Source organism: Pinus tabuliformis, chromosome 9 (genome assembly GCF_031772625.1).
Source record: "Pinus tabuliformis cultivar Carrire ecotype Pingquan chromosome 9, CPIR1, whole genome shotgun sequence".
Taxonomy (NCBI): Eukaryota; Viridiplantae; Streptophyta; class Pinopsida; order Pinales; family Pinaceae; genus Pinus; species Pinus tabuliformis.
Genome location: NC_142307.1, coordinates 710,184,939 through 710,195,619, shown reverse-complemented (window position 1 = coordinate 710,195,619; position 10,681 = coordinate 710,184,939). Strand labels below are relative to the sequence as shown.

General features: G+C 39.7%; 1 pseudogene; it reads right to left on the bottom strand.

Annotated features, from left to right (window-relative positions):
• Window positions 1-7,596: 7,596 nt before the first annotated feature.
• Window positions 7,597-9,267, bottom strand: LOC149150672 (auxin response factor 19 pseudogene; annotated as a pseudogene).
• Between the last annotated feature and the right edge of the window lie 1,414 nt (window positions 9,268-10,681).

Sequence of the window (10,681 nt, the reverse complement as noted above, 5' to 3'; positions counted from 1 at the left end):
ATGTAAATTTTTAAATAAAAATGTAAATTCTTTTTTTAAGAAGAATTGATAAATTTATAACTGGCTCTCGTGCTACTAGTAAAAAAAAAATTAAAAATAAAAATTATATTAGCTTAAAAATAAAAATCCAAAATTCATCATTAAAAAAAATGATCTTGCTTTAAATTGCTCCATATCTATTCCATTTTTGAAGAGCTGCAGAAACGACTCATTTCTGCAGCCGAACCTAATTTAATTCCAGCGCATCCATCACGATCCAATAATCCTGGATCTTTCCCAAAGTGAACTCCTCGCCTTAAGGATCTCTTCTTCCCATGGCTTTAGAATAAAAAACATTGGATCTCTTGTCAAATAAGCGATGAACGAGAGACATGCCTGCAAAAAAATATCGACTCTACCATAATCAAGAATTGAAAAATTGATAATGCAAATATCAGATTGCACAAATGACTGAAGGGTTTCTTCTTGGTTTTGAATAAAAAAGGGATCTGATGGACGTGTTGTAGCTGAATCCAATTAATCATTAAAATGATGTAGGCACGCTCCATTCACAACCTGTTTAGTGTTGGCAATAAATTGTTGAACACTGAGTTTAATAGTCTTACAGCTGAGATTGTGCGCATTCAAAAAAAATGATGCGGTTCTGCTGGATTTCCATCATGGTAATGTTGTTGATAAAATTCGATTCTCTTGAATTAAAAATATTCCCACTCATCCTCATCGTTCTGCACAAAATCCAAGAGATCATGTAAGTTGTTAATTTTCAATTCATTGTATTGCATCACTAAAAAAGAAAAAAAATGCATATTGTGTCATCAGCCACTCTCGTAGAAAGAATCAAGAATAACAGTGGAGTTGCAGATCAAATCGTGCCCAGAAGAAATCCAGAGCAGCTTGAGATTGGAAATTTTCTCGCAGGGGAAGCAACAGTTGTGAAGGTGGTGTTGGGTACAAGTAGTGTTGTGTACATCTTGTACATGTGGTGTTGTTGCACATATGGTATTGTGTACATGTTTTGTTGTGCATATGTGTTATTATGTTATGGGTATTGTGTACTCGTTGCATTGTGACATGTGTATTCATTGTGTTGTACTTTGTATACGTATATGTGTTGTGTTATACATTGGGTGTAGGGGTATGTGTTGTGTTGTACATTAGGTGTAGGTGTATGTATGTGTTGTATGTTAGTTGTAGGTATATGTATTGTGTGGTGTTGTATGTCATGTGTGGTTGCATGCATGTGGTGTACACTATGTGTATGTGTACGTGATTGAAGAGAAGAAAAGGTATTGGGTGCTTGTCGGGTGTGGCAACTGATCTGATGTGTATATGGAAAGGACAAGAACAAAGGTAGAAGCAAAGAACCAATTAAAAGATAAGTATCAATATTATATTTTAGTTTTTTATTATGCATGTGATGTATGACTCTGATTTATGACGATTTCATTTGATCTATGACTTTGATTCATGATGGTTGCATGTAATCTATGACTTTGATTTATGGCAGTTACATGTATTCTATGATTTTGATTTATGAAAGTTGAGTTTTGAGCTAATCGAATGTGATATGCTTATACATGATTATTTGATCAAAGAGTTAGTTTGACTCGTTATGATAGGAGTAAACAAAATTGCAGGTGTACCTTATTGATGGGTCATCAATGAGGTATGATTTGAATTTATTTTAAGATAATGGAAATTATCTTCTTGGTACAAGAAATCATGGAAAATTTTTGGTTTGGGTGGTTGGAATTGGCTACAGATTATGTTAGCAACAACAGTGAAAGGAAATGGAATATGCAACAGTGTGTTGGTAAAGAATTCAAGAGCAGCGCCATTGTGGGACACTGGCACCCAATAGTGTCTATTGATTACCATGAGCATGTTATGATCGGTATGATGGTTTTGAGGCAGCGATATGCCTTGGTTTTTTTACTTTTCGATGCACGAAAACCTTGCCAAGGGAGGGATCACCCGAGGGACTGTGTAGCAGAGAAGGGGATGTCCGCAGAATTTGGAAGGTGTGTGATTGCACAAAAGGGGGTGAGCGGATTACCCAAGGGACTGTGTACCAGAGAAGGGAATGTCGAAGAATACATTAATTTGGTCATTAGCATTTCCATATGGAATCATAGGCACATTGGGAGTGCACCCTGGAACAATGAGCTGGTAACTGTTCACTGAGAGGACAAGTGGCACATGATTGTTGCTCTCGATATTGGATGCAGGTTTGACTTTGGCAGTGGATTTTTGACATCTTGGGAAGGAGGTAAATCTTGGTACTACTTTGAGGGTGGAGGTATGAGCCTCTAGATTCCCTTGTTGTTGATGCAAGAATCATATCCTTTCATTTGCTAGTTGAGAAAATGTGCATATGTGTCTACATGTATATTATTGTAAATACTATATCGAGTTGTGTTTATAAAGATCCATAAACGGTATGATTATTTTCTGGTTGAAGCAAATGTGTGTGTGAGTATATGTGGTTGTTATTGTAAGATTGTAATGAGTTGCGTTATAAAGCTCCAGTAAGCGGTATGTTTGTCATTTTTTCAATAGTTGGTTATTGTAAATATGGCAATGAGTTGTGTTATATATCTCCATAAGTAGTATATTTTTACTGGTTTATGTGTCATTGAACACCAAGGATGGTGTTCCCCTAAGGTGGAGGGTTTTGTAACAACCCCTGGTTGAATTTCCATGTTAAAAAAATATAAGACTAAGGTCATAGGACACATATTCCAAGGTGAATGGTGGGAAAAACATCCTAGTGGGTGCCACTTTTGGTTAATTAATGGTTATGGAAATTGGCAAAGGAAAAGAGGCATTAATTGGAATTTTATTTATGGAAATAATGGAAAATAGGAGAAAAGGAAGGTGAAAGGTCACATATTTCCATGAGAAGGAAATTAAACGAAAACGAATAAATTAGAGGCCTCAATGATAAAAAGGCTTATGAGAATCAGTTCATGGCTTTTTTCAGTGTTATATTTTGTTAGTTGAGGCTTTTGTCAGTTTTAATTTGGAGCTCTCTCTCTATTCTCTCATTCTCTCACACTTAGAGCATTCTTGGAGAATGCTTGGAGCATTATAGTCTCACTTGGATTTGGAGTAATGAGGAAAAGGAAAGTAGGAGAGTGCAATGGAACAAGTGAATCAATGGTAACAGTTGAATTGCTTTGCAGGTATCGAGTTGTATGTATGGTTTCCTTGCTAGTTTTGGCATGCATGGTACATGTGTGTGGTTATTTGGTTATGATTTGTCATTGTCATGGAGGATTTCTTGGATTGAAAGTGGTTTTTCCTAGCCTTTTGATTTCTTGGATAGCCATGGTGTTATGCATTTTCCCATTTGTTTTCTGATTGGTACTCATGTTCCTTATGGTTGTGGGTTGAGTTACTAGTTCTTGGAGCCTTGGTTGGACAAACGCTCTGGAATCCCTAGAACAACTTGGGTTGAGTTACTAGTCCTAAAAGACTTGGTGGAAAATTGCTCTGGAGCCCTTGGTGGCCTGAGTTACTAGTCTTGGAGCCTTGGTTGGACAAACGATCTGGAGCCCTGTGACAACTGTGGGTTGAGTTACTAGTCCTAGAGTTGGCTTGGAACAAATGCTCTAAAGCCCTGGATAACTTGGGTAGAGACCGATTTGGTTGGTGTTAGTGATGTCCGATCATGCGTTGGAATCACTATTTGAGTGTTGAGGTAGATTGGCCTCTAGAAGCCCTAGTTTGGTTTGGTTGGTTTATTCCACGAGATCCCATATTCATGCTTGGAATATGGAATGGGAGTGATTGGCTGAAATAAATATTTGGTTTAACCCAATCTATGGTTGGGTGGTACATGGAAATCCCTCATTTGGTTGACATTTTCATATGTTAATAAGAGGTATTTTCTATTTTGAACTATGAGCATATGTATTGATTATGATGGTGATATTATGGTTGAGTTTCCATGGGTTATATGCTTGTTATTTGTTGGTTATATGTTGGTTATGTGATGTATATTACTTATGGCTCTTGACATGTTTTGATGAATATATGAATGGTTGATGAATGCATGGACTAACAAATTTTATTACAGCTATTATGAGAGGGTATTAGACCTTCTTGGTGAATCTCAAATAAGTTTCAAACCCCTATGTTTAATTATGCATTCATGAACTATAGATTACATGTCTAACATATGTTTTACAAAAAAAAATTCATGGTTAGGATTAGTTAGGTCAATTCCTTCATCAAGTTTTGTGTTAGAGGCTTTTTCTTTGTGTCATTTATTGTTTTGGAAAGTTTCATCAAGTTTTGGGTAGTGATATGGAGTCTAGCCCTAAAAAGGTGGCACAAATTTCACAGTTACAGGTACAAAACTATGAATTTGGGACTGCAGTCACTAGCTTGCAGGATTATGAATACAACTTGAGGCCTACAGTCACATGGATGCAGGATTATGCATGTGACTATAATTCTAGGTCAGTGAAAAATTAATTGGATTCAGGGTTTGCGCACCTGGAGGGGTGGTTTAGCTCTTGGGGGTCCTATAGCTCCTGAGGAAGGTCATTAAAGTTTTGGTTTGTCGATTCCACTTCCTTAAATATACTTAGGAGGTTGAGTCATATCATAGTAACTCTTCGTCACATGTTTACCCCGGTATACCAGTGAACTTGGGTAAATGTGGGAGGAGGGAATTACTATTTTCTTCTCTATGTACTCAAGCTCCAAGCTCTTCAAGCTTTTTCGAGGCTCAATTCATGGTGAAATAGGTTAAGGAATTGCATATACCTCATCATCTAGTAGTAGAAGATCCAGACGAAATAATTCAAATGTGAATCTCTTCTCCAATATCATTATTACAAGAGAAGACACAAACATTTGTTCCTAGTACCACATGTATAAGTTACTTTAGGAAGAAGTGGAGTGAAGTTCACAAGAAATAGAGAAATGTTACCCCATTGCTGAGACCCACTTGCGTGATGCAGTAAGGTCAAATTTTCATAAGGTTGTTGCACGTGTCAGAATTATTCTGAGCTTTTGTTGCATTAAATAAAAAATTTCCCACAAATATCATGTCACATAAAATCACATCTTTGATTTTTAATTGTGCCTAGATGAAATCTCTAACTATAAAATAGAAGGTACCCAGAAACCCAAATTTCTAAAAATACAAGTGAACTAGCACTTATCAGGCTACGAAATGTTGAACATAAAGCTACTGGTAAAAACTATTAATTCACTATTGACGGAAAATCATTATTATGTAGGTGTGAGCATAGGTACAGACAATCTATGGTTCATGATTTTCAATAATAAAAGTAATCTAGGAATCCTTCAGTGTATAATGGTAACTTTTTGTTCAATATTTCATATTTTGATGAGTGCCAATTGGTGAACTCCAGTATTGTAGCAATAATGCTACAACTCCTGGGGCTTCCTGTCTCTTAATTTTATCAACCCGGTAGTTCGTACAAACTTGGAAGCGACGGTGCTGTATGCACAAGTACTAGCTCTTGTCGCAGCTGTCACTTGGTCAGCTGGCACAAGTCCGCTAGGGCTCAAGCCAACTTCTATATGCTCTCAGAAGAAGCTTTCTAAATGATGGACGAAGGCTATCTCGAAGGAAATTAATCTATTTTGCAAAAATGAACTAAAAGCCAAAAAGAAACACAAACCCTAGCAAACCCTAATTCTACCAGCTAGTCCTACTGATGCAAAGGAAAGAATGCAAACAACGAAAAGAGATGCCATTACTTCTAGGAAGGTAAAATGCATGTGTCTACGTTATCACTATCTGAAGAAAACATCTTTTTGTATTTTTGATTAAGTTGTTGGAATTATCATGCATGTGCTTCTAACTAGTTTTTCACTGTGCAGGGATGGATCAAGGGATGAAATGCTTTGGGAAAGGTTGGGATGGTACAGAAAGGGTCTAAGGGATACCTGACATCCTCTCTGAGAGTTTCACAAGGTCTGGATGACATGCAACCGTGCTTATGAACTTCTACAGGAAGTCTGCAGGGGTTTCTACAGGAAAGTCCTGTAAGTCTTCTACAGGATGTTCTGTAATTCTTCTACAGGATGTTTACGAATTGGATTTTTGAGGATGGATGGTTGATGGAAGATGCATGGATGGTTATGGAGGTAGGATGGGGGTCTGAAGTGACCTAGGAACTGATGGATGGAGTGATGAGATGATATGTGAAAGGTTGATTTGGCTTTAAGGTAGTTGAGGCAACAATGGAGAAGAAGGTAGGGTAACGTGGCAAAAGAGCAGATGGGAGATAAGGAAACAGACTTGGTGATGGAGGAGCTGATCTGGATGAGGCTCAGATGAACGAGGAGGTGATGAAGGTGATAGAGATGCCCTACACAATGCTCATTCAAACAAATCAAGGAATTCTTGCAAACAAACCAAGTCCTAGCTAACTCAATCCAACTGTCAATGAAATGAATAAACAGCAGCTTTGTTTGGAAAGAGAACCATATACATCACGTGAGCAAGAACATGCCAAAAGATCTAAATGCATAACAAACTCCTACCAATCTATTATAAACATGAAAAGCTACTTGAACCATCAAAAGAAATCTAAATAACAAAGAAAGATCTAAATCTAGATAGCAGATTTTATTTCAAGAACGCAGCAAAACACATAAAGATAAACAAAGGAGGTACTGGGCGCTTGAGATGGGCCCAAACCCAAGAGCTACAGCCTCCTAAGAAATATTTAGAGCTGGTGCAAAGCTGGATCCATCTTTATTAATCAAGAAATGAAAAGTTACATCAAAACTGTCCACAAGGAGAGCTTGAGCATGAGCTGAAAGCAAAGCTAATCTACTGCATAAAAATCGAACTACAACCTAGCTAACTAATGGCTAAAACAAAATGACTAACTGGCTACAAAATGACTAACCACTAGCTAACCAAAATGAGGCCCCAAGCCTTCTTATTTATACAATTTGAGGACCCAACAGTCCTCCTAAAAGTTAGGGACTTGGCTGCCCAAGACTTGGAGTTAACAGCAGTCCAACTTGACTTGCTTGGCTGCCCTTGAGCTGATTGATTCGGTGGCCCTTGAACTCCGAGCTGATGGTGGAGAATTCGAGGTAAGGGCCCATAAATGAGGGGGACACCTTCCTACAAATCCTCTAGCTTGTTCTCCCACGAATTTGGCTGCCAAGTGCTCATTAAGACCTTCAATTTTGTCTCCAAGTTGACCAAAAAGGCTACACAAAGCACCCATTAGACTTGTTGGCATAATGACTAACCAAATTCACTCTATTAACATAAAAATAATCAAAAACATGCAATAAACAAATGAGAATGGTGGACTAAGCCAAATTAGGAGGTTGAATGAGCCCAAATAATTGTACATTTTTGGGGCTCATCATCACCCCCCTACTGAAAGTGTTGCTCATCCTCTGAGCAACCAATCTCTCCCCTTGTCTTTGATGGCCTTGGTGACTTCCTTGGCTAGCATCTCGGCCGATTTCTCCTTTGGCTTCCCGCTTTTCAGACTTTCCTGTAGAAACTGTTCGCTGGCTTCCTGTAGAAACAGTCTCTGTCTTCCTGTAGAAACAGTCTGCTAACTTCCTATAGAACTGTCTTCACTGTTTTGGTCTACGCGGCTGAGGGTGCCTTCTTCTTGAACTGTGTTGTTGCTCCACTTGTTGTGAAGGATTTTGCTGTTGCATATGAAGATGGTGTTGATCCAGCTGTTGTGATGGCACCTGCTGCTGCTGTTGCTGATTGGAAAGGTGGTGTTGCTGTTGTGGCCACTTAATTTGAGGTTGATACAATTCTGACTGTTGGGACTGTGGAATACTGAATTGTAACTGATGTGACTGCAATGCCTGTTGGGCTGAATTCAAAGGCTTGGTTATGTCACTGCTCCCCAGTTTTTGTAAGGTAGCAGCAGCCATAGGACGATAGTAATCTGGCTGGATGGCTGAGTTTATTATATCAGGTCTCTGATGCATGTTCATCCATTGGAGTAAACCAACACCAGGCATTGTAGGATTTTGAGAATTAACAATACCAGTCTCCTCCCCAAACCACAGTGAAGATCTCTTGATGGCACTCTCTATTTCTGATTCTTCACCCAGCATTCCTGGCTGCCGTGGGCGCTTGGTCCTGAAGAAAGGCGGAGGACAAATGAAAAATGGAGTGGCAACAGGCTCAATCTCCCAGATAGAAACTCGATTCTGCCTTTCACCAGCAGTTGATTCATCCCACCCAACCTGGATATTACGCCACTGTGAGTTTGGCCATTTCATAGAATCAAGATCACTGATCCCTGTAATGGTACCCATATATCTGCGCACGCCTGATTCCTCAGTTTCAAACATCATCCTGAACCGCATGCCAAGTGAAACCTGGGTGCCATAGATTGCTTCGTTGTACTTAGACAGAGGAATGACAAACTCTGAAGGGCTTGCCCTTGGATTGTAGAAAACGGTAAATGGGCTATGGTTTGAAGCAGCATGCGCTGCTACAGCAAGAACGCCAATATGCATGCTGTCACTAGACAGGACAGATGACGACATAGTTGCTTGTTGCCGATTTGCACGCCTTATACCCAGAAGTAGTTGTGATTTTTCATCCCTTATAAAAAGGACAGAGTCACCAGCAAAAAGTCTCTTCGCACTCACAAATACACCCCATCCTGTTGTTAGAAGATGCCTCTTTGGCTGACCACGATAGATATGTCTGAATGTCCATGCATGGTTATGCAAATCTCTGGCCACAAGTTCTTGAGCTGGTGGTTGCATCGTATAATCTAGTGGTGGAAATGAAACAAGAGGTCCCGCGCAGGCATGCCAAAGTTCAGAATTAATGCTCCTCCTTTCCCCTCGTTTTGAGCTTGAACTTTTCTAAAAATCCCGTGGTTTCTTTCTGCATGGCTGTTTTCTGCGTTTCCTGTAGACGACATCCTGTAGAAAACCTGTAGGATGTCTCTGCGCCTTTGAATGATCTTTGCATGCGGGAGAATTGTTAACAAGCCCAAAACTTGATGAAGGACGTGAGTTTAACATTTGCAAGTGTAAATGAACAACAGTTAGCAAGTGTACCTGAACAACAATTACGTGAGTCTTCAGCCGAGCGTTCCTTTATTCACTGCGTGATTTGTGGTGAGGTGGCAGAGACCTGTGCTTAGCCCATGCAAACTGTTCGTCCCCTGCAGTTCCATCTGCCTGTAATCCCTTACCATTTGTTTCACTGGAGTTTAAACTATCCATAACTGGCTGTGTTTTTTTCAGTTTCACGTGAATGACCATGCTGCGTGACTGCCGGCTAAGTTCTTAGGGACGACAATCAACTGAACCTTACTAATTCGTGGCTTAATCCCACCATTTCATTAATTTATGCAGTTTTCGAATTAAATTTATGCAATAGAGGAATGAGTTTGTCACATACCTCGAAGTTGAATGGCTGCCGTGAGCTTTTTGTTGCTGCCTGCTCTGATTTTGCTGCTGCATGCTTAGTTTTCCTGATTGCATATGGCTTGGCTGCTAATCCTTGATTGCTTTTTTCATGTGCAGGTGTCCTCTGGCCAGATCTGAGTGAATGCAATCATTTCCACGTTCAACTCTGCCCGTTCAAGCTGCTGCTGCTGCATGGTCACAAAACCAGACTTCTTTTTGCCATTTCTCCCAAACGGTAGATCAGTTTGATCTGAAACTCGGTGAGCATGTTACTATCATCATTATGCATCTCCCATAGCAAATTCGTGATCGATGGATGCACAAATTTCGAGAAAAATGGAAAATGGATGAAGATTTCAGAGGTCGATTTCTCGGAAACCGTGCATCGGAATCGGCTGAAACTGCTTGGGTAGGCTACTATCACCCATGTGCATCTCCCCATGAAACAGATTTTGAAACGGATGTACGGTTATGGAGAAAATGCAAAAATGGCTAATGGTGATGGAGGCTGATTTCTTGGAAACCGTGCATCGGAATTGCATGAAACTGCTCAGGCATGTTTTCATCAACCTTGTACAATCCCCCATAAAACGGTTTGTCAAATGGATGCATGGTTTTTAGGTTATGGCAAAAACAAATTCTGCTCTATGGATTTTTGCCTCAAAGCTTTTTGCATGTGCTTGCATGGGATGACAAAATGAATTTTGGCTGTGATGCAGGTATGGAGATGATGGAGGATGAGTTGGAAGATTGCATGAGGACTTCTGAACCCTTGAGGAAGCTAGCATGTTCGCCAAACCACTTTTTGAAATGCATGCCTAGTTTCCCACAATTTCTACAGGAAGTTCATGTAGAAGCACAATGAGAAGCACAAGGAGGTGAAAAAATGATGGATGAAGGCAAGGGATGGAAACACAAGTGCTTGCAGGCCTAACCAATAGACTCCCACCATCAGATTCACTTTTGAAATTGGATTTGGCTCGTCCAAAGGTTCTACAGGATGTTTCCTGTAGAAATACAGAGCTTCCTGTAGAAGACACAGTTTTGAGGAAAGAAGCATAATGACATAAAAAAAATGATGGAAAAGGGGTGAGGAATGGAAACATGGATGTGGGTAGGCCTCATGGACATATTCCAAGCCTTCAGGTCCTCCTCGGAGATCAATTTGGCTTTTTTGTAAGCTTCCTGTAGAAGATACGAAACTTCCTGTAGAAGGCACAAAAACTCCTTTGTCTTTGATTTGAGTGCTCCTCCTGTCATGAAACGT